At 38.1% G+C, this 21218-nt stretch overlaps 1 long non-coding RNA gene and 1 other non-coding gene across 2 annotated transcripts; both read right to left on the bottom strand.

Annotated features, from left to right (window-relative positions):
- Positions 1–14320: 14320 nt before the first annotated feature.
- LOC142168626 (small nucleolar RNA R71) lies at positions 14321–14427 on the bottom strand. The gene has a single exon (XR_012698463.1). It is a non-coding gene; the product is annotated as a small nucleolar RNA R71 (small nucleolar RNA).
- A 5624-nt stretch (positions 14428–20051) lies between these two features.
- On the bottom strand, positions 20052–21005 carry LOC107765043 (uncharacterized). Its single transcript, XR_012698274.1, has 3 exons — positions 20476–21005; positions 20306–20398; positions 20052–20225 (listed from the first exon to the last, which is right to left on the bottom strand). It is a non-coding gene; the product is annotated as an uncharacterized LOC107765043 (long non-coding RNA).
- Positions 21006–21218: the final 213 nt, after the last annotated feature.

Genomic DNA, 21218 nt, shown 5'->3' on the forward strand with positions numbered 1-21218 from the left:
TCTGCACTGCGAGTCTCCAAGACATTAGCGAGTCTCAACAACTAGATACAGACAACTACTGCAAAGCTCTCTGACTTGTCTAGTACTGTTGTAGTGCAGTCTACTTCTGAGGCACCACAGGCTTCTTCTAACATTGATGAGACACTAAAGAAGATTCTGGAGAACTAGAAGACAATCATGGATACCTTGGTACAACACGAGTTAGTGATTGAAGAGCTGGGAAATGAAGTAAAGAAGATAAGGAAGTCCCAGATCAGCAAGAAATCAGTGGACAAGCTCCGGCTGGAGGTGATTAGACTTGCTACAGCTGGAGATCTTCCTTTTGATATGTTGCTTGACCCGCACCAGTCTGCCCCAGATCCTTCAGCACCATTTGCACCGGTAGGACCGGCTGGCCAATCTGACGAGCCAGACCTTGCTGCCGACACTGCTGAGGCAGTGCGTGAGACGTTCGCCAACCCAACCACACCGAGATTTGATGATGATGAGATTCAGTTGGCTGATCCTGAGGGAGATGACATTTCTAGGGACACTGAGATATATAAGGATCCTTAGGGAGTTTTCTTCACCCTTTTTATTCGAGGGGTGGAGTTTATTTAACACATTGGTACACTTTGATACATTTGGTCTGTAATAATTTAATGATACTCTTTCTTTTCTTATTTGTATTTATCTATTTTCTCTCTCTCTTATTATGCATATTTATTCTATCTTTAGTAGTTTTTGCTCATTAGCTTCTTTATTTTTGTTTTTGTTTTTGCTTATTAGCTTCTTTATCTTTTCCATATTAGTTCTTGTTTTACTAAGTAGCTTCTTTTTATACTTTAGCAGATAATAAGCCTTTGGTTTTATTAACACCACGGTTCTTTCCAAAGGTAGTTGTTATGTGAACCGGGTGACTCATCCCGATGATGGATGGCGTGACAACCTTCTTAAGGGAATGAGTCTGTTTTTGTGTTTAGGTAATAATAGTAGTAGTAATGAATAAAAATACTTAATCAAGTAATGCTCGAAGAGTTAATTATGCTTCATTTGGTACTAACACACTTAACTGCGTGCTTATAGTTAGAGACAAGGTGTTTGAAGGAAATAGCTCTAGTTAGTGATTTTGTGACTCTTGACTTGACTTTGGTAATCATCGAGTGGTTTAATTAGACCATAGTGATCTTTAAACTTGAATGTGGTCGTTGTAGGCTCTCGACTTCTATCCTCTTTTACAATCTAGTTGCGTGAGGGGTGAGATGAATTGTTGTTAGTCCAAGTGTCCGTGCGAATGGTCTAGAACTTTCCCCGAATGTGTTTCAAGGGGAAATCCTAAGTTTTGCTTTGTTTAAGAAGTGATTGTAGGCTTTCCTTGGCCCGTTTAAGCTTTCTATTGCCAACCAATGTCGTTATCCCTAGTCAACCCCTTTGAGCCTCTAGCCTTTCTCATTTGATAACCATGTTATAAGACTTTACCCATTTTGGCGTGACCCTCTCTTGGCACCCGGACTTTCCGTAACACTCTTGTGAAACAAGTGGCTTAGAACATAAGTTTGGGGGAGGGATGAGGAATTTGAAAAAGGTATAAAGGCACAAAAAGAGAAAATAAATGATCTCTATGAAAAAAGAAGGCAAGAAAAGAAAAAGAACTAAAAGAAAAATGCAAAACATGAATAGGTGGAAGGGTTGATGGATTAAAAAAGAGGTAATGATCCCTAGCATGAACAATGAAAAAGGGAGAAAAAAAATGAGACGAAAAAGAAAGAATGATGTTAAGTCTCTCTAATCCCCAACGAAAAGAAAATGCCTCTAAGAATTGGTAACCGTGAGCCGAGAAATGAAAAGGTGGAGTGCTTAAGGAAAGGTGTTACCCTAAACCAAAAACCTTCATTACAAACCGAAAGACGTCCTACTTGATTTCGAACCGAGTGAGCTTACATTAGTGGTGATCTACATGAGGGGCAAGCCTATGGTACTTGAAGCTGCACTTGTGACATTCTCTTGTGAGAGATGAGTGAACCATTCATGAATCTTCAGATTGAGTGCTAATTTCATAAGTGATCTTGGCAAATGAAAAGTAAAGGAGGAAGAGCTTGGAGTCCACCATGACCTACATGATAGAATAAGAGTCCTTGATGAGTAAAGTCAATTCTTGAAACTAAATGGTCACATTAGAACTATATGTGTATGAATATTTGACATGTCACCTTATTGATAATGCATGAGTAGTGTGGGTAATTGTTGGTCCCAAGTGATGTGTGAATGGCTCACCTTTGACTCTCTAAAGTGACCCTAAACTCTAAGGAGGTGGGAACTAATTTATTTGCTTGAGGACAAGCAAAGATTTAAGTTTGGTGGAGTTGATAAGTGTAGAGTTGGAGCACTTACTAGCACATTTTTGCTTTTGTTTTAGTCTGAAAGTGTTGGTGTTTGTTCCCAAAACTAATGAAAATGTGCTAATTGCAGGAATGATGGAAGTTTGGACTCCCATGATGAAATCCGGCTCAAAAAGGAGTGTTCTGAATCACAAGGCAAGAAAAGGCGCAGAAATTAAGAAGTACGGTCCGCACAAGGATTTCTGTGGCCGAAGAATAAAGTGCGGACCGCAGAATTCCATCTGCGGCCACAGATAAAGTGAAAGAACCTAGGAGGATTTTAGCCAATGTGCGGACCACACATGAATTGTGCGGCTATAGAACAAGGTTAGCACTAACAAATGATTCAAAGTTCAGAGAGTGTGCAAAAGACCAAGACCTGAACCTTGCCTGAAGTGCGGACCGCACAAGAGTTGTGCGACTACAGAAGATGCATTGCAGCCGCAATCCAAAATTGTGCGGCTGCATAGTCCAAGATCCAGCGAACTGAAGAAATCTACGGACTGCACATGGAATTGTTTGGCTACAGAACCTCCCAAGGGGCATTTTTGTCAGTGAATTTTGGGCCGCTAAAATATACGAGTTTTACATTTTTAGGTCAAGTTTCGAAGTTTGAGCTGTTGTAGCCATTAGATTTTGCCATTTTAGGAAGTTTGTGATTATTTTAGTGTTTAAACATTATATTTTATCATTTTAATCTTTGATTATGAGTAGCTAGATTTTTACTAGGGTTGTGACCCAACCCTAGTGCGTAAACCTTATGGGTATTTAATTTAATACTTGTTTATGATTGGGTGTTGATTATTTAGCTTAGTTCATGCTTCAATTTTAGAATTAATGGTTGCAAACATTGATTCATACCTTTTTGACTTAGTCTCTACTTGAGAAAGAGGGACCTAGTCTAGGATAATTTGGCTAACAAGAAATTGGGTTAATTGAGAGTTTGATTAGCCTAATTAAAGGGTTCAAACTAGAGATAGTGAGAACCCAACTTGAGCTCATATCAATTATTTTGTTTGAGACTCATTTGGACTTGAGAAAGCCGAATTGGGCAAAATCCCTCTTTGACCGAGAGGTATTGAGTGTGTAACGTAGCGTTGAGAGCTATAATACACCCCAATCAACAAAATAAGTATTAACGTATTTAACTCATTAGGTGAACACCTAGGTTATGGTCACATCTCTTGGCTTTTTAACTATTTGGAAAAATACCAAAAACAACCATTCGCTTCTAGTTTCTTTTCTTGGCTTACAATTGTTAGAGTAAAAGTAGAATTAGAAATCGAAACCTTTTGTAGGAGTGCAACTTAGTTATTCCATTCGCTTTTGTCAAGTGTATACTCCTAACACCTATTGTAACTCTCTGTGGAAATCGACCCCGAGTCTTGTTGGGTACTATTCTTCCAATGACCGTTTCCACTCACTATTGAGTGCAGATTGGACGTGGATCAGTTGCGTTCCCGTAGCTTGGGCGTCTGCGTGATTTGCATTCGCATTGTCAGTGTCGCGAATGCATAAACATTTTGTGTGGCAGTGGCATTTGTTCTTTGCGATCATGATGGTTTTCCCGCGATCGCGGTGAGTATCCCTGGGCAATGATTATAAAGTACTCTATTTCGAAGGTTTCAGACATTTTATCATATTTTGAGCTATAGAGCTCGGATTTGGGCGATTTTGGAGGCGATTTTCACCACATGGATTGGGGTAAGTATTTTTGACTCGGTTTTGATTTTATTCCATGATTCCAACTTCTATTTTTGGCATTTAATTGATGATTTCTAAAGAGAAATTGGCGATTTTTTTGTCTAAACTGTCCTAAAGTGAAATTTTGAGTTATGAACATCGATTCGGAGCCGGAATTGAGTGAAATTAGTATGATTGGACTCTTAATTGAATGGGTCATCGAATTTTGTGAGTTTTGTCGGGTTTTGAGGTGCGGGCCCAGGTTTGACGTTTTGGTTGACTTTGAGTTTTTGATTAAAGATTCGACCTTTATCTATTGAGATTGTTTTCTTAGGCATTATTTGATATTTTTGAGTTGCTATTGGATACTTTCGAGCCGTTCAGAGGTTGATTTGCGTGGGATGGTATTTCTAGAGTATTGTTTGGCTTGCTCGATATTTGATTTGGATTGTTCGAGGTAAGTAACATTTCTAATCTTAGAATTGAGGGTAAATATCCCTGAGAATCATGTTATTTGAGTTGGGTTGGGGTGACGCGCGTGCTAAGTGATGGGCGCGGGTGCGTGCTCCGAGGTAGTAATGATCCGGGTAGTTTGTAGGCTATTATATGCCTTGTTTTGCTATCATGCTTCTTTGATTTCATGTTTTATCCATTTATGTGACTATGACAATATTATTTATGCTAGAAATCATGTCTAGGCCACCTGCTTAATTGTTTGAGACATGATAGGGATAGTTTCTCCATGTTGAGCTATTTGCCTTAGCCGTAATCATAATGTATAGTCACGATAGTTACATCCACATGTTATATATCCGTCTCTGATCACTTTTGATATGTTGTTTCATATGATATCGGTGTCTTTGCACGTGACACAAATTTGGACCGTAATTGAGGCATATGGTGATATTCCGTATTATATAAATGTATTATGTTTCTGTGAGATGTTGCATCCTGAGACTTGAGTGGATTGATGACTGATATGGGCCATAGAGCCGTATTTATATTGATAATTGTATCGGGTTGCACGCCGCAATTTTTATATTGATATCGAGGTGACGCGTATGCAAGGCCCCACATTGGGATAAGCGGTACTAATTTGAGGCTATGTGGGCACTAGGTCCCACCATTTGGGCTAAGTGATTTTGATTACCGCTTAGGTAGGATCCACTCCTAAGGAGTCTGACATGCCAGTAGTGAGCGCCGACACAATATTTCATATACATGCTTTGATGATGGGCAGTTACGCCAGGCACCCGTACAGTGCTAAGTGTGATTATTTTGATGGATCCATGGTAACGTTGTTGGGGCATTTGAGCCAGGCACCTGGAATGTGCTAAGATTGTGTGTACTTAATGAGTTCGTTGTGAAAGTGAGTTATTGACATATTTATTTGACATGTAGGCATAGAGATGTACTTTCCTCATGCTAGACAATGACATGACATTTGATTAGTGGACATGTATACCTGACATGTAGGCATAAAGATGCATTTTTCTCATGCTAGACAGTAAATGTGACATTTATGATTTGATATGTAGGCATAAAGATGTATATTCCTCATGCTAGACTGTATCTAATAATTGATGACTTGACATGTATATTGACATATAGACATAGAGATGTACTTTGCTCATGCCAATTTGTAACGAAAATTCTTATCCGATGTTGTGAATTGGGAATACAGTTCATTTGATAAACTCATGTTTAGTTGTTTCTCAGTCGTGAGATTTGGAATTGACTATTCTACTTGAAAAACATGCCTACTTCCCGTAACTGTAATCTAGCTGAGCATTTATCTCCTGAGTCATATACCTTTGTTGGCTTTACTACACTTTTATGAACTATTATTGGCTATTGATGTTGGTCGCTGACCTTCTTCCGAGCTTGTCACTACTTTCAATCTAAAGTTATGTTTGTTACTTATTGAGTACATGGGTTCGGTTGTACTCATACTACATTTCTGCACCTTGCGTGCAGAATTTGGAGCTTATGTTATTGAGTGTGGCGGGAGCTGGCATTGAAGATGTTCCTGCGTTCTGGTTATAACTGCCACTTGTCCTTGGTAGCTCAAGATTTTCAAATCTGTTTATGTATATTTTGAATATATGATGTACTTATTTCATACCAGCTTTGTAAATTCTAAGTCTCAGAAGCTCGTGAATTGTACTTCCAATCCTTGGAATTTTGTATAGAAAGCTCGATTATGTTGTTTATTGATTCCTGCTATCCTATTTGAATTGTGTTGTCTGTCATTTGGCTTACATAGAGGGTTGAGTTAGGTGTCATCACGACTAACTAGATTTTGGGTGGTGACACCATGTACTATAAGATTACTTGGGAGCAAGTTAGTTAGTCATGAACTGGTGTAGTTACTTAGTGACCAAGATTGGTTACACGGCCACCAAGATTGGTTACTTGGTCACCAAACAACTTTCTTATAAATAGGAGACTTCTCTACTCATTTGGACAAGATTATCAAGGAAAGTTTATTAATTATCTCTCTCTAAATTTCTCTTGTTTTACATAATTTCATATTTGTAACAACCGGACCGGTCGTTTTGAGCATTAACATTTCGCTCGGTGATTTGAGGGCATAAGTATCTCCATATGATGTATTACGACTCATGTGTATTGTCGATTTCAGTTTCCGTGTAATTCAGAATTAATTTGGAAGAATGAATTTCATTGTTGAAGCTTTGAGTTAGAAGAGTTGACCAAGTTTAACTTTTGTGAATTGGACTCTAGAACAGAGTTTTAATGATTCCGTTAGGTCCGGATGGTGATTTTGGACTTGGGAGTATGCCCGGATTTGCATTTGAATATTTCTAGAAGGATTTGGCGCTAATTGACGAAAGTTGGAAATTTGAAGGTTTGGAAAATTCATAAGTTTGACCGAGAGTTAACTTTGAGGATATCGGATTCGGAATGTGGTTCCGGGAATTGGAATAGCTTCGTTATGTCATTTGGGACTTGTGTGCAAAATTTGGGTTCATTCCAGGTTGATTGATATGTTTCGACGCGAGTTTTGGAAGTTGAAAGTCCAAGTTCATTTAAGTTTGAATTGAGGTTTGATTCATCGTTTCGATGTTGTTATGTGTGATTTGAGGCCTCAGGTAAGTCTGTATTATGTTATGGGATTTGTTGGTATATTTGGACGGGGTCCCGAGGGGCTCGGATGAGTTTCGGACGAGGTTCAAATCATTTTTGTCGCATATTGCATTTGCTGAAGGAGGCTGGTTCTGGGCAAAGTCTGGTGTGGTCGCACCTGCGGACCACTGGGCGCAAGTGAGAGGGTCGCGAGTGCAAGGAATGAGGTGTAGAAGCGAAACTGGAGGGTTGGCACTGTGGTCGCAGAAGCGAGAATATTGGCGCACCTGCGATAGCACAAGTGCGATGAATTGGAACGCAGGCGCGAAGGTCTTTGCAGAAGCGGAGTTTTGTTACCGCAGGTGCGAGGAGTACTGGGCCAAGCTATTTTCGTAGAAGTGAAGAATTGTACTGCAGAAGCGGGGGTCGCAAATGCGATGATATGATTGCATATGCGATGAAGCCTGGGCAAAACTATATTTTGAGACTTGGTCGTTTCTTTTCACATTTTTGAGACTTGGAGCTCGGTTTTGAGAGACTTTGAAAAGGAATTTCACCACACAAATTGGGGTAAGCATCCTTAACTCGATTTTGATTATATTTCATGAATCTATTCTCGTTTTTGGCATTTGGTGGATGAATTCAAAAGAGAAATTGGGATTTTTTGTGTAAAGTTTCATAGAGTGAATTTTTGAGTTTTGAACATCGATTCGGAGTTGGATTTAAGTGAAACTAGTATGGTTGGACTCAAATTGAATGGGTTGTCAGATTTTGTAAGTTTCATCAGGTTCTGAGGTGCGGGCCCGAGTTTGATGTTTTGGTTGACTTTGGGCTTTTGATTAAAGATTCGACCTTTATCATTTGGAATTTGTTTCTTTAGGCATTATATGATGTATTTGAGTTGCTTTTGGTCAGTTTCGAGCCGTTCGGAGGTCGGTACGCATGAGATGACATTTTTGGAGTATCGTTTGGCTTGCTTGGTATTGGATTTAGCTTGTTCGAGGTAAGTAACACTTCAAAACTTGGAGCTGAGGGTATGAACCCCTGAATATACATGATATGTGTTTGGTGTTGAGGTAACGCACATGCTAGGGGATGGGCGTATGGCCGTGCACCGTGTGATTTGTGACTAGGCTATTTCTGTGGTACTATGTAGTTACGTAAACTTATATGTATCCATAAAATCTCTACGTGATAGAGTAATCGAGCTGTGATCCATGTTAGAAACCATGTCTAGGCTATATGTTTATCATGTTAGGACCCACTGAGGTCATTTTTGCTGTTGAGTTATCTGCTTACATTGAAGTTACATACTCAGTCATACGCATTCATTTTCATATCATATCTCAGTCTCTGTTACCATTTTGTGATACATCAAATCATTATTTTTGGGCTGATTTTTCATGACATTGTGAGCCCGGGAGACTGGAGAGATTGATGACTGAGTGAGGCCGAGGGCATGATTGTGAAGATATTGATGGGATCGGGCCGCACGCCGCAGCAGGTATTATTGATTTATGATTGGATCGGGCTGCACGCCGCAACAGGCTTTATTGATTTATGCCATGATTGGGTTATTATAGCACTTGGGCTAGATCTACCCCTCTGGGGTCTGCACACCCACAGTGAGCGTAGGAACCTACTGCGTGGGATTGTGAGTGGCGAGAGCTAGTGCCGAGTGATTGAGAGGACTGAGTGAATGTGAGGACTGAGTGATTGTGAGGACTGATGATAGGCTATAATCTCGTGTTTTAGTCGCTTATTGCACTTTAATTCACTGCACTTTATTTGTGTTTGAGCTTTAATTGGTAGTGTTCTGCACTTATTGTGTGTTTTATGACTTGTAGGAGCGATTCCGAATTTTGTAGATGTTGTGGAGCTAATTCGAGCTATTTGGAGCTTTAAAGTCTGAGTAAAAGCCCAAGGGATTAAGCAGGAATCGTGTTCGGGGGTTGAGCACAAAGTCCGGACATCAAAAATGAAGTTTGAAGCCGTACACTGAGAAAAGTACCCATGCGGCGCGCATGTACAATGTTTACAGAGTGAAAATCCTATTTTGGCTAGGAGAGGGTGATGCAAAGGGGATCAATGGATGAATAGTGCACTTAGTGGAGGAAAAAGAGTTGAGTAGGAGGAAAACCGAGGTGCGCGACCGCACATGAGAGACCCCCAGCGCGCAAGTGATGCAGTGTACTGCCAGAGGTGCGCGGGCCATGAGCGCGGCCACACCTCCAGGTGAGCGGTCGCACACGTTCACTTCCGGGAACTTTACCAAGGCCTATTTTTGTAAATTTAATGGCTACTCTTTTTGACCTATATGAAACCTAACTTTCAAAACAAGGTATCTCGGATTTTGGAGCAACTTTTGGAGAGAAGAAGGCAAGGAAACAACGGAGACTCTAAATACTGCATCCAATTCATTCAATACAGTAGTTTGGTTGATTTTGTTAATTGTAATGTCTTCTTGTTCTTCTAATACTCTTGTGATAAACAACTTCTCCACCATGGAGTAATCTTTCTTAGGGTTATTAATAGATATTGTGATTTGACTATTATTTGGGGTTTACTCTATGTTAGTTGCCTGAATTCGTTGAATGAGTTATTAATTGAATGGCAAGGCCAATTGTGGTTTTACTTTAATCAAAAGAGAAGTGTTGCTGCAGTTCGCATTGTGTTATCTTGTTTGGGTTGATTTTATGCCTCTCATAGGTAATCGAGAGAGCTTAGAGAGTTATCAATTGACCCAAATTGGAAGAATAGTCGAGAGACGTTCTTCAAAAGATCACTCATTCACCGTATTTTTGCATGTGTTCATAGGACCTGTCATTAGGTTGGTTAATGGAACTCTCATTCATTCGGAAAAACAATTTGAATCCTCAAGATAGCCTAATCATTTGTTGAATTCGAAAGAGTCAATAGAAGTTAAGAGTGAACTTAGCACGGAGTTACCCAGAATAATAGTTGATCACATATCTTGTCACAACCCTTACGTCGCACCTTGATATTCATTCGTTTCTACTTAGTCACTAAATTTCCATTACTTTCTCACAATCGATAATCTTAGATTTTATTATTAGTCGGTAATAACTTAAATCAAAGGTTTATTTTCCCGGATAGTGTTAAGCTGAAGAGTTATTAGAACATTATTTAATCCAATCTCTGTGGAGATGATTTAATACTATACTATCTTTGACTAGTGAGCCTAAGTTTTATACACCGGTTTTGCGCTCATCAAATTTTTGGGCCATTGCCTGGGATTTGCAATCAATAGTGTTTGAAATAGTTTGTATTTCTAATTCAGGAATTTTTTTCTCTTTTTATTTATATTTTCTCTTTTTATGTTTGGTGTTCTTTGACTGTGCGCAGGTTACAGGTTAAGATTGGTGCATGACCCGAGCTTCTACGAAAGAAGTGCTACCATACAATCAAGAGATAGAAAAACAACTGCGACAGCTGAGAAAGGAAAGAACTCTCACCGAGACGTTAGAAAAGGTTGGGCAGTCCTCAACCAAAGAAGCTATGGCTGGAAATGGTGATGATAATGTAGATTTGACTGCAAGAGAGGCAGCCCAACAATGGGAAAAAGCTGCACGAGATGCTGAGGAAACAACCATTAGAGACGCACATATTATCTATGAAGATGAGATGGGTCGAAGAATTGCTCAAAATCAACCCTTGGCTGCAGACCAGTTCTGTCACGACCCAAAATCCACTATAGGTCGTGATGACGCCTAACGCCGCCGTCAGGCAAGCCAACGGTGATTTACCAATTTATTTACTCATTTTAGTATTTTTGTAATCGTAATTTTCCTTAATTAAACAGTATAAAATAGAATTTACAAAGTAAATGAAAATATTTACACGAACCACAATAATGAATAACCCGAAGGAAACCCCCAAAACCTGGTGTCACAAGTGCATGAGCAAATTTCTAAGGGGTACAATAACAATACAACATTTACTTTGTAAATTGCTATTCACTCAAATGCACTTATTAAATTTCCAAATGCACTTGTGAGTGAATAGTAATTTAACGGGTTCAATACAAATTTCTAAGGGGTACAATAACAATCTCTATGCACTTATTAAATTTCCAAATGTAATAAGACAGAATAAAATGAATAGTACAATGGAGACTTGGTAGACTGCGATGCGTAGTCTGGAATGCAACTCACATAAAGTCTCCTCAACAGGTGCGCCTACGCGCCAAGATGGTCATCAAATGAACCTGTTAGATCTTGCACATTTAGTGCAGAAGTGAGTACGTAAATCAACGCGTACCTAGTAAGTATCTAACCTAATTCCGGAGGAGTAGTTACAAGGGGTCGACATCGACACTTACTAAAGGTCCAATAAAGCAATATAATAAAACATAAGCAACTATGAAGCATACGACAAGGATGCGGTAAATCTATAAGTTACATAATCTTCCAAATATTTCCTTTAGAGCATGAATTTCTAAATCTCATATTCTACATTAACATCTCATAAATGTCAAGTACCAATATCAAATAAATAAGGAATACCATATAAAGAGCCGGGCATCAGTAGAAAGATTAGCTCGTGAATATTCGGACTACTAGCGATATACGCACGACACTGCCGAGGTCATTCGACCCGATCCAGAATAACGTGTACATGGCCAAGGGACATGCGGCATGATCCATAGATGCATCTATATACTGCCGAGGTGTTCGGCCCGCTCTACAAGAAAAGGAAGGAAGGAAATTACCGAATTACGAGACACGTGCTACAATACCACACATGAGCACAATATGATTATAATCTTTAACGTTCCTCAAATAAATCGCCCACAACTCAAGGTGATAAGGCTCGGTCTATTATACATATATTTATTTCAAAACTAAATTCAGTTATAACTTCAATTAGTTAAGCCAGCACAAATAATTCAAATATTACATGATAAGATCCTAGGTCTACCCGGACATAAACATGCTTTAGCTACGTACGTACTTTCATCACCTCGTGCGTACGTAGCACCCACCACCAGTTGCACATAACAATAAATTTCACCTAGGGGCTAGTTTCTCCCTCACGGGGTTAGACACGAGACTTACCTCGCTCCGAAGTTTCATAACCGGCTCCAAAGCCTCTCTAACACCTCAAACCAAAGCCTATCGATTCAAATCTATTCGAATAATGTTCAACCCAATCAAAATATATTCTAATACCCATAATTAATCAATTAAAATAATTTCCAACTCCGCTCGAAAAGTAAAAAAAAAACCGACCCTCGAGCCCATGTGCCCGGATTCCGAATATTTTCAAAGATAATTATTACCCATGACACCACGAACTCAAATATATAATTTATCCCAAATTCCATGTCCAATTTCGTGGTCAAAATCCAAAAATACCAATTTTTAGGTTTTCTACCAAATTTTTACTAATTTCCATGTTTAAATCCATATATAAACTATGTATTTCACTAACATAATGTGGGAGTTACTTACCTTGCAATAGATGATGAAAAACTCCCCTTGAAAAGATCCAAAAATCGCCCAAGCCATGTGTAAATAGAAGAAATGAACCAAAACCAGCAATAAAACAAGTCTGCCCAGTAACTTCCTTCTTCGCGATCGCGTAAAATGGCTTGCGATTGCGAAGGCCAAAAGCCACTGCTCCAAAAGCGCTCCTTCGCATTCGCGTCCCCTAAGTCGCGTTCATGATGCCTCCAGGTCTTGATGCTTTGCGTTCGCGGTCACACAGACGCGTTCGTGAAGGCTTACCACTTCCAGGCTCTGAGCTCTCCTTCCTTCTCCGCGTTTGCGACCGCAATGTCGCGTTCGCCTAGGCTGCTCCAGGTCCTTTTCCGCATTCGCGACCCCTGTGTCATGTTCACGATGAACAAAAAAATTCAGCAGCCAAAAAATCCTTCTTCGTGATCGCGAAGCACGACACCAGCACCAGAACCAACAACATCAAAACACTCAAACTTGGTCCAAAACCACCCCGAATCACAGCTGAGGCCCCCGTGACCTCGTCCAATCACACCAACCAGTCCCAATACATAAAACGAACTTGCTCGAGGCCTTAAATCACATCAAACAACGCTAAAACCACGAATCACACCGCAATTCAAGCTTAGTGAACTTTAGAACTTCAAACTTCTACATTCGACACCGAAACCTATCAAATCTAGTCCGATTGACCTCAAATTTTGCACACAACTCATAATTGACATTACGAACCTACTCCCACTTCCGAAATCGGAATCCAACCCCGATATTAAAAAGTCCACTCCCAGTCACACTTCCCAAAAATCATCCAATTTTTCACTTTCGTCAATTGACGCCGAAATGACCTACGGACTTTCAAATCAACGTACGGACATGCTCCTAAGACCAAAATAACCATACGGAAGTATTCCCAGACTCGGAATTCCAAACAGACATTGATAACATCAAAATCCACTTCAACCCAAACTTAGGGAATTCGTAAACCTTTAAAATGCCAACTTTCTGTAATAAGCACCGAAATACTCCCGGGCCACCCGATACTCGACCCGAACATACGCCCAGGTTCGAAATCATCATACGAACCTATTGGAACCTTCAAGTCCCGAGTCCAAGGTCGTTTACTCAAAAGTCAAACCTTGGTCAAATCCTCCAACTTAAAGCTTCCGAATTTAGAATTTTCTTTCCAAATCAACTCCGAACTTCTCGAAATTCAATTCCGACCAGACATACAAGTAATAATACCTGAAGTGAAGCTACTCAAGGCCTCAAACCACCGAACGACATGCTAGAAATCAAAATGACCGATCGAGTCATTACAAGTTCGGGAATATAACTCCCATACCTGGGAGATCACTGGGCGATTATGCTAGGCTAATCTACAATCAAGGCTTATCAAGTGTTAGACAACCTCAATTGCAGCTAATAATTTTGAGTTGAAGTAAGGGTTGCTTCAAACCATTCAGAATTGTTGTGTTTTTAGAGGAAAGATGAACGAAGATCCAAACACACATCTAATGGTCTCCGAGGAGATTATGAACACCTTTGAATATAATGGGGTGTCACTAGATGCAGTGTACTTAAGGGCAATTTCCCTTATCACTAAAAGATAATGCAAAGCAGTGGCTTCAAAGCTTGCCCACATGATCGATCAAAACAAGGGAGGAGATGACCATAAAATTCCTTGATAAATATTTCTCCTCAGCTAAAATGGGCAAGTTTAGAAGAAAAATCCATAACTTCTGCCAGAAAGAGACTGAAAGTATTTTTGAAGCATGGGAGAGGTTTAAGGAGATAGTTCAAAAGTGTCAACATAGTGGAATTGAACTCTGGATGCAACTCCAGGAATTTTGGGATGGATTGACACCGGCCTCGCGTAGAACATTGAGCAATGCAGCCGGAGGCCCTTTGATGAAGAAGACTTTAGAGGAGATAGTTAGAATTCTTGATGAGTTATCTGAAGATGCTAATTAGTGGCCCTCAGAGAGTGCTGAAAAATAAAGATCAACTGGTGTTCACCAAGTTGATGCTAATACATCTGTGCAGGCATAGCTTGATGCTATGGCTAATGAAATACGAGAGCTGACCTTAGCCACGATACAAAGTGAGCCTCATGCAGCATGTGATACATGTGGAAGAGGACACCCTACTCATGAGTGTCAAGCCTCAACCGAGGAATTGAATGCTGTGGGAAATTATAATTTTAATGCAATGGGTCAGAAGCACCCCAGTTTTTTATGGAGTTCACTTGGGGGTACCGCTAATACATGGCAACAAAACAACTCCAAATTTCAGGGACAAAGAGCTCTTTGTTTTATGAATCAGCCGAGGAAGCAATTTCAGCCTCAACAGCCCAATCAACCCGGTCTAGAAGATCTCAAGAAGGCCTTCATTGTGAAAATTGATGAAAGATTTGAAGTACAAGGGGAAGCAATCCAAAATTTAGAGAAGCAAGTGGGACAAATTGCAACAATATTATCTGAGAGGGTTCCAGGCACTCTTCCTGCTGATACTGAAAGAAATTCCAAGGAAATAGTGAATGATGTAACTTTGAGAAGTGGGCAAGTGTTTAAATACCCCACCTGATCCAAAAAGATGTGAAACTTGAAAAAGAAAGTGAGGAGCAGCTGAAAAGTGATGACAACGAGAAGAAGAAAGGCCCAATGAAAGCTGAGAAAAAGAAGAAGGATAAAAAATCGAGAAGGGAGGAACATGAGGAGAGCAAGCATATGCCTGCGCTACCTTTCCCTCAAAAGCTATGTAGAGAAAAGCTAGACAAGCAGTTTGATAGTTTTCTGGATGTGCTGAAACAGGTTCATGTAAACTTACCATTCACAGAAGTGCTCTCGCAAATGCCTTTTTATGCTAAATTTTTGAAAGAGATCCTTACGAAGAAGAGGAAAGTAGAAGAGACCTCAGTGGTCAAGCTCATAGAGCATTGCAGTGTGATATTACAAAATAAACTCCCACAAAAGTATGGAGATCCAGGGAATTTTACTATACCTTACTCTTTAGGAACTATTAATTTTGATAAGTCTTTATGTAATTCTGGTACCTCAATTAATTTAATTCCTCTATCTATTTACAGGAAACTGAAGAAGGAGATTGGAGAGATAAGGTCTGCACCAATATCATTGCAGCTGGCAGACCAAACGACTTTAATACCCGAGGGGATAGTGGAAGATGTGTTAGTTCTGGTGGATAAGTTCGTATTTCCTGTGAATTTTATAGTAGTGAATATGGAGGAAAACAACGAGGTCCCCCTCATCCTAGGAAGACCATTATTAGCGACATGTAGCGATATTAGATATGCATGAGAGAAAACTCATGCTTAGAGTGGGTGAGGAGACTGATTTTCAAGATGGATATAGAAAAGGGGTGCAAAAGGGAAAACCAGCTGCAAGTGTTGAGTGGAAAGTGAAGGGCTCGATAGAGAAGACTACAGTGAACGAGAAAGATAAGTGTGGGGTGTACCCCAAAAAGGCTGAGAAGAAGCTATCTGCATGGATGTGTGCATTAGTTCGGGCATGAGGAATAGAGCCCGACTTCGACTCAGACCCCGACTAGATATTCAGGAAAGTCTCATTTACCTTATGCTTTTTAATTGTGTGTCATGGGGACATGCCACAACTTAAAGTGTGGGGTGGGGGATATTTGTATGTATGTATATTAGTTTTCTTTTTTTTAGTTGTAGTTAGTAGAGATAGAAAATATTTTGGAAACAAATGAGAAAAATTTTAAAATTTTCGATTTTTCCCGACGATGGATATCATCGACAGGCTTCTTGAGGGATTAAAGTCGAAAGAAAAAAGACAAAAAGATTTTAGTTTGTAGGTAGTGTAAAAATTCTTCCTTGATTTTTCTTTGTACCGCGGCTCTTTTCAGAGGGTTTTGTTTGAATCGGGTGTAGTTAGTTTTATTTCTTTTAGGAGTAGGAAACCTTGTGCTGTGATTTGAATTGAAGGCAATATCTCTTAAATTTATTATGCCTTGAGAATAGTGAGTACTTTAGTTGTGACGCTTAGGCTCAATTTTTGACTCTTGTATAAGTACCTTAAATTGTATGATCTTAACTTTGCTTAATTGCTTTGACTAGAGTATTTTGATAGTCCAATCCTGAATGAGTTATATGCCATGTGTGTGTGAGGTTTTGTGTATTCTGTGCATTGCATTTGATATCTAGAACTTGACCCGTGTGTGTGCAAAGCGAAATAATAGTTTTATTCAGTCTTGGATGTGATATAGGCATTTCTTTGTTGATTCAAATATATACTTTTACCCATCTAACTGTTATGTATTATAGTTAACCCATTTTGAGCCTGTAATCCTGTTTCTTTGGCAACCACATTACAAGCTTTACCTAGTTATTTGAATTGACCATTTATTTGAACCTTGTACCTCTCGTGAGCTCTTGAATTTATTATGAACTTTGTAAAAGTTGAAGTATGGGGTGGTTGGTTTGGCTTTTGAGTTGAACTATTGAACCAAGGAGAAAGGTGCATTCACTACAAGAAAATAAGCTTTTAGCGAGAGGAAATTTGGTCGTTAAAAGTCCATATCCAGTCGCTATAAGTCAATAAGGACCGAGAAAAATCCAGTCGTCAGCGGTCGTTAAAAGCTTCGACGTTAAAAGTTAACGACCGATTTTCAATCCGGTCGTTAAAGACCCTTTAGCGACGGCATAATTTCCGGTCGTTATACATCGTTTTTAGCAACAAAAGTTTTCCCTTGTTAATGTGTTATCCAGTCGTTAAAAGTCTCAATGCCAATAACTAATTTGGTCCTTACAAGTGCTTTTAGTGACCGAAAATCCCTTTGTTAATTGTATAATTATATTTTTTGGCTCCAAATTTCCCTTCGCTAATGCCTAATAAACTATTTGAGAAACCTGTTATTCAATAGTTACTATGACCACATTCCCTTCGCTACTGGAAACTTTTAATAAATACAATTACAAAAATATATATTTCACTAATAGTAATACTTATTTTATAAGCTTTCATATACACACCAGACACATTTGAAAATGAACCAAATGATTGATATTCTGTTAATACAAAGATCTAAGCATCACATTAGCAGAAAGAAATTCAAATAGTATAACATCATCACATTACCAGAAAGCAATCCAAATAGTATAACATCATTTTTAACAATTCCTAAAAAGAGAAAAAATAAAATTGCAGCATATGTACATAAGACAGTGCCTTCAAATCATCCCTAACATAACAAAATTCTCTTGTTCTTCAACTTGATGTGCACTTTCTTCAACAATAAGTTCTTCAGACTTCCAAGTTTTTGATCTATTAAAGTAAAACATTTATGTCAGTTTGTAACAAAGAATAAACAATTAAAGAAGAAGATCAGATTCATTAAAGACGAAACTGATCGCCCTAGTGAAATAATACAATCATCAGTTGACATAACAGTAGGCAATATTGTAGCAGAAAAATGACGCATTATATTTCCTACATTCACGGACAATGATCAGAAGACTGATGAAGTTCTAAATCACACATCCTAGTCATACTAAAACCTGCACAACAAATTGCCTTATTCTGGAAAGCACATTCTATATAGAGCTTCATGTGATTCTACACATAAGGAGAAAAAGCGATTGAGATACAAAATTCATATAGAAACTTTTGAGAAAAAGTCGATAATGACTTCAAATCAAGTCTCTATGAAGAATCGATGATTACTTGTTCATATACCAAATTTTCTTTTACAACTCACCTTTTGGTTCTGCTTTGAGGTATATTATTTCATCAGTTCTCTGTTCATTGAGCTAGATTATGACAACTCTAGGTAATATTGGGTATGGAACTTCATTCTTTCTTATAAATTTACGTGTCTCGATGACTATATTTTTATTTAAATTCATAAACCTTAATGTAATGGAAAAAAAATTACATGAGCATTGTACAATTTCATCGCAGAATGTAATATTAATGGCATCTAGCACACATCTATATGCAACTTCTAGCACATGCCAGATGTATAGAAGCAAACAGTATAATGGATCAACTTTTCAATTTATTATGTGAGAGAATTCACATTTTATAATTATAAGCTCTTCGCATTACCTGAGTGGAGTCCAAAATAATATCAACCCAAAACTATATGTATGCTATTTGGTTTCAAAGAATGCTATTTGGTATCATTGTTTGAAAGAAGCTGTAGCGTAAAAACATTTTACTCGAAGTAATGCAACTGGTTTTACTCCTTCTACATAATATGAACTAGCACTGGTAAGATGAAATAACTAACTTGGGAGAAGTCACCTTCAACTATTGTTAAAAACCAGATGTTACATTTGTCAAGAACAAAGTCACCATTAAAGTTGTTGAAAATTGAAATACTAGTGTTACTTGCTAACTCTATCTCATGCCAGGAAATCGAAGGAAGGAGATGAAACAGCATCAAAAAATAATTGGGATTGAGACAGAAAGCTCATTTTCATGACACTTACAGTTTTATTTTTCAGAAACTGTTCCGTCTCAAACAGATAACGATGGACTTATCTTATTTTATTTATGCATAAATGGAATATTAAAATTCTCAAGACAATAGTTCAGAAAAAATCAAATGCTTGATAATTGGGCGTAACATGGGATCAAACTGCTGGCAGCTTATCCATTTGGGGTTGTAGTTAAATAAGTTGGCAGGATTTGCAAAAATATTTTTACATACTGCAAAAAAGATCAGCACAAGAGTAGTAGAATATTCTCATCATTCTAATCGGTACTGATTATCTCAACTCTCAAGTACATTTATAAATTATTCGCTGTGAATATGTTGGTTCTTGATAAAAGAAACTAAGAGTGAAGCATAGACAATATTCCCAGAAATCATCTTCCTCTATATCTACAGGTCAATATCAAAAACCTCCATTGAGGAAGGTTCCAAGTAATACATATAACAATGGGATTAAAATCAACTTAGTATTAAATGTCCCTCCACCATTTTATTTTATTTTGGTTTGAGCTCTATCTTTTCCACATGCAAGGAAAAGTACAAGAAGAGGTGATTAATGTAAAATTATATTATTTTTAAGTTTTAGATAAAGTATATTTTGAAAGGTGATTAATAGAATTTTTAATCTACTAACCTGTTAAATGCTTCAATCTATTATTCACTTGAAGATGATGATGAAGCAAGGTTAAACACTGCACTTGCAAGTTGTACATATTTACTCTCTAGAACTTCGCATTTACTCTCTAGCCCTTCCATGCGTCCTTTTAGTGATTCATTTTCTTTTTCAGTAGCACTCAGCTTTTCCAACAATGCAACCTTTGAGGAGTAACCACCTTTTAACTCCTTAGCAGTAATTCCACCACCAAATCCAACTATATGACTCTTGCGTTGAGGTCCGAAGCACCTTTCTACGACCTCAATGTTTGTAAGAGACGATTCAAATTGCACCAGTTCTTGGATTTTCGCCTATAAATTACAAGACTATTGGACATAATACAACACAGAAAATAAAATGATGTAAAATAAAATTTAACAATAAACTTACATATTTTTCATTGGTTTCAGGTTCGACAAGCTTGTCGTCCTTCTTACGAGTCTCAAAAAAGATAGTTGCCATATCTGGGGGGTTTCCGTCTTTGCCTCCCTTCACATTTAAATAAATAAGTCACAGAAATGTTTTAACAAAGATGAGGTTTCTTAATAAAAATTACAATATTTACTCACCAATTCATAAATGATCTCTCGAATAGGCTTACTACCCGTACGATGAGGCATTGTCAACTTAGACCTATTGATCGAGTTTCTTGTACTTGTTTCCTAAATTAACAATACGCCACCAAAATTATGATTAGCCACTTAATATAAGATGTTAATAAATAGTTATGAAACCTTACCTTAAATTTTTCAGTTAAAAAATGCTCTTTGACCAGCCATTCCCAATCACTCTTGTCTACCCCCTCTGGCACATCTCTTAAAGCATCGCGGAATGGCTTAGACTTTATGTTCTTGTGCATCGATCCTCTCCAATTGTTCCATAACTTTCTCATATGTTTCAAGACATGATCTCGTTGATCATTTATGTTATCACTATCAAATTTATCCTATATTATTTCACAAGTATCATTAATAATGAAACTCAAAATTTTCAAATAAATTAGAAAAATAAAATATTAACCAACTATGTGTATCACAGGAGATTATAAAGCTCATAATGGTTATATGAGTTCTAATTTATAAAGAGGGCATATTCCTTAAAGAAAAAAGTGAAGCGAGCATCAGTTGATATTTGGTTCTATTTGACAGGCAAAAGAAAGATACTTATGCACAAATATACCTGCAACAGTCAAAATGAGAGGTTAGACAAATTTGAAGCAGCAAATATGCATGAGTGAATATTAATAATAGAAGAATAGGTGTATGCCATGATTAAAATGAGGAACAAATAGTAAATCAGTTATAAGTGCATCTAGAGAATCTAAGAAAGTGTGGGTTGGGTTTATCTTAATTGTTCTGAAAGTACTTTATTTGAGGACTTGGCAACTATTACATCAAAATCTCCAAATATAATGCAATTTTTTTTGACACCATTACATTATTAGATTAAGTTGAAATATAATAACCAATACACCTCTTCATA

The sequence above is a fragment of the Nicotiana tabacum genome, chromosome 13, assembly GCF_000715075.1.
Source record: "Nicotiana tabacum cultivar K326 chromosome 13, ASM71507v2, whole genome shotgun sequence".
Lineage (NCBI taxonomy): Eukaryota > Viridiplantae > Streptophyta > Magnoliopsida > Solanales > Solanaceae > Nicotiana > Nicotiana tabacum.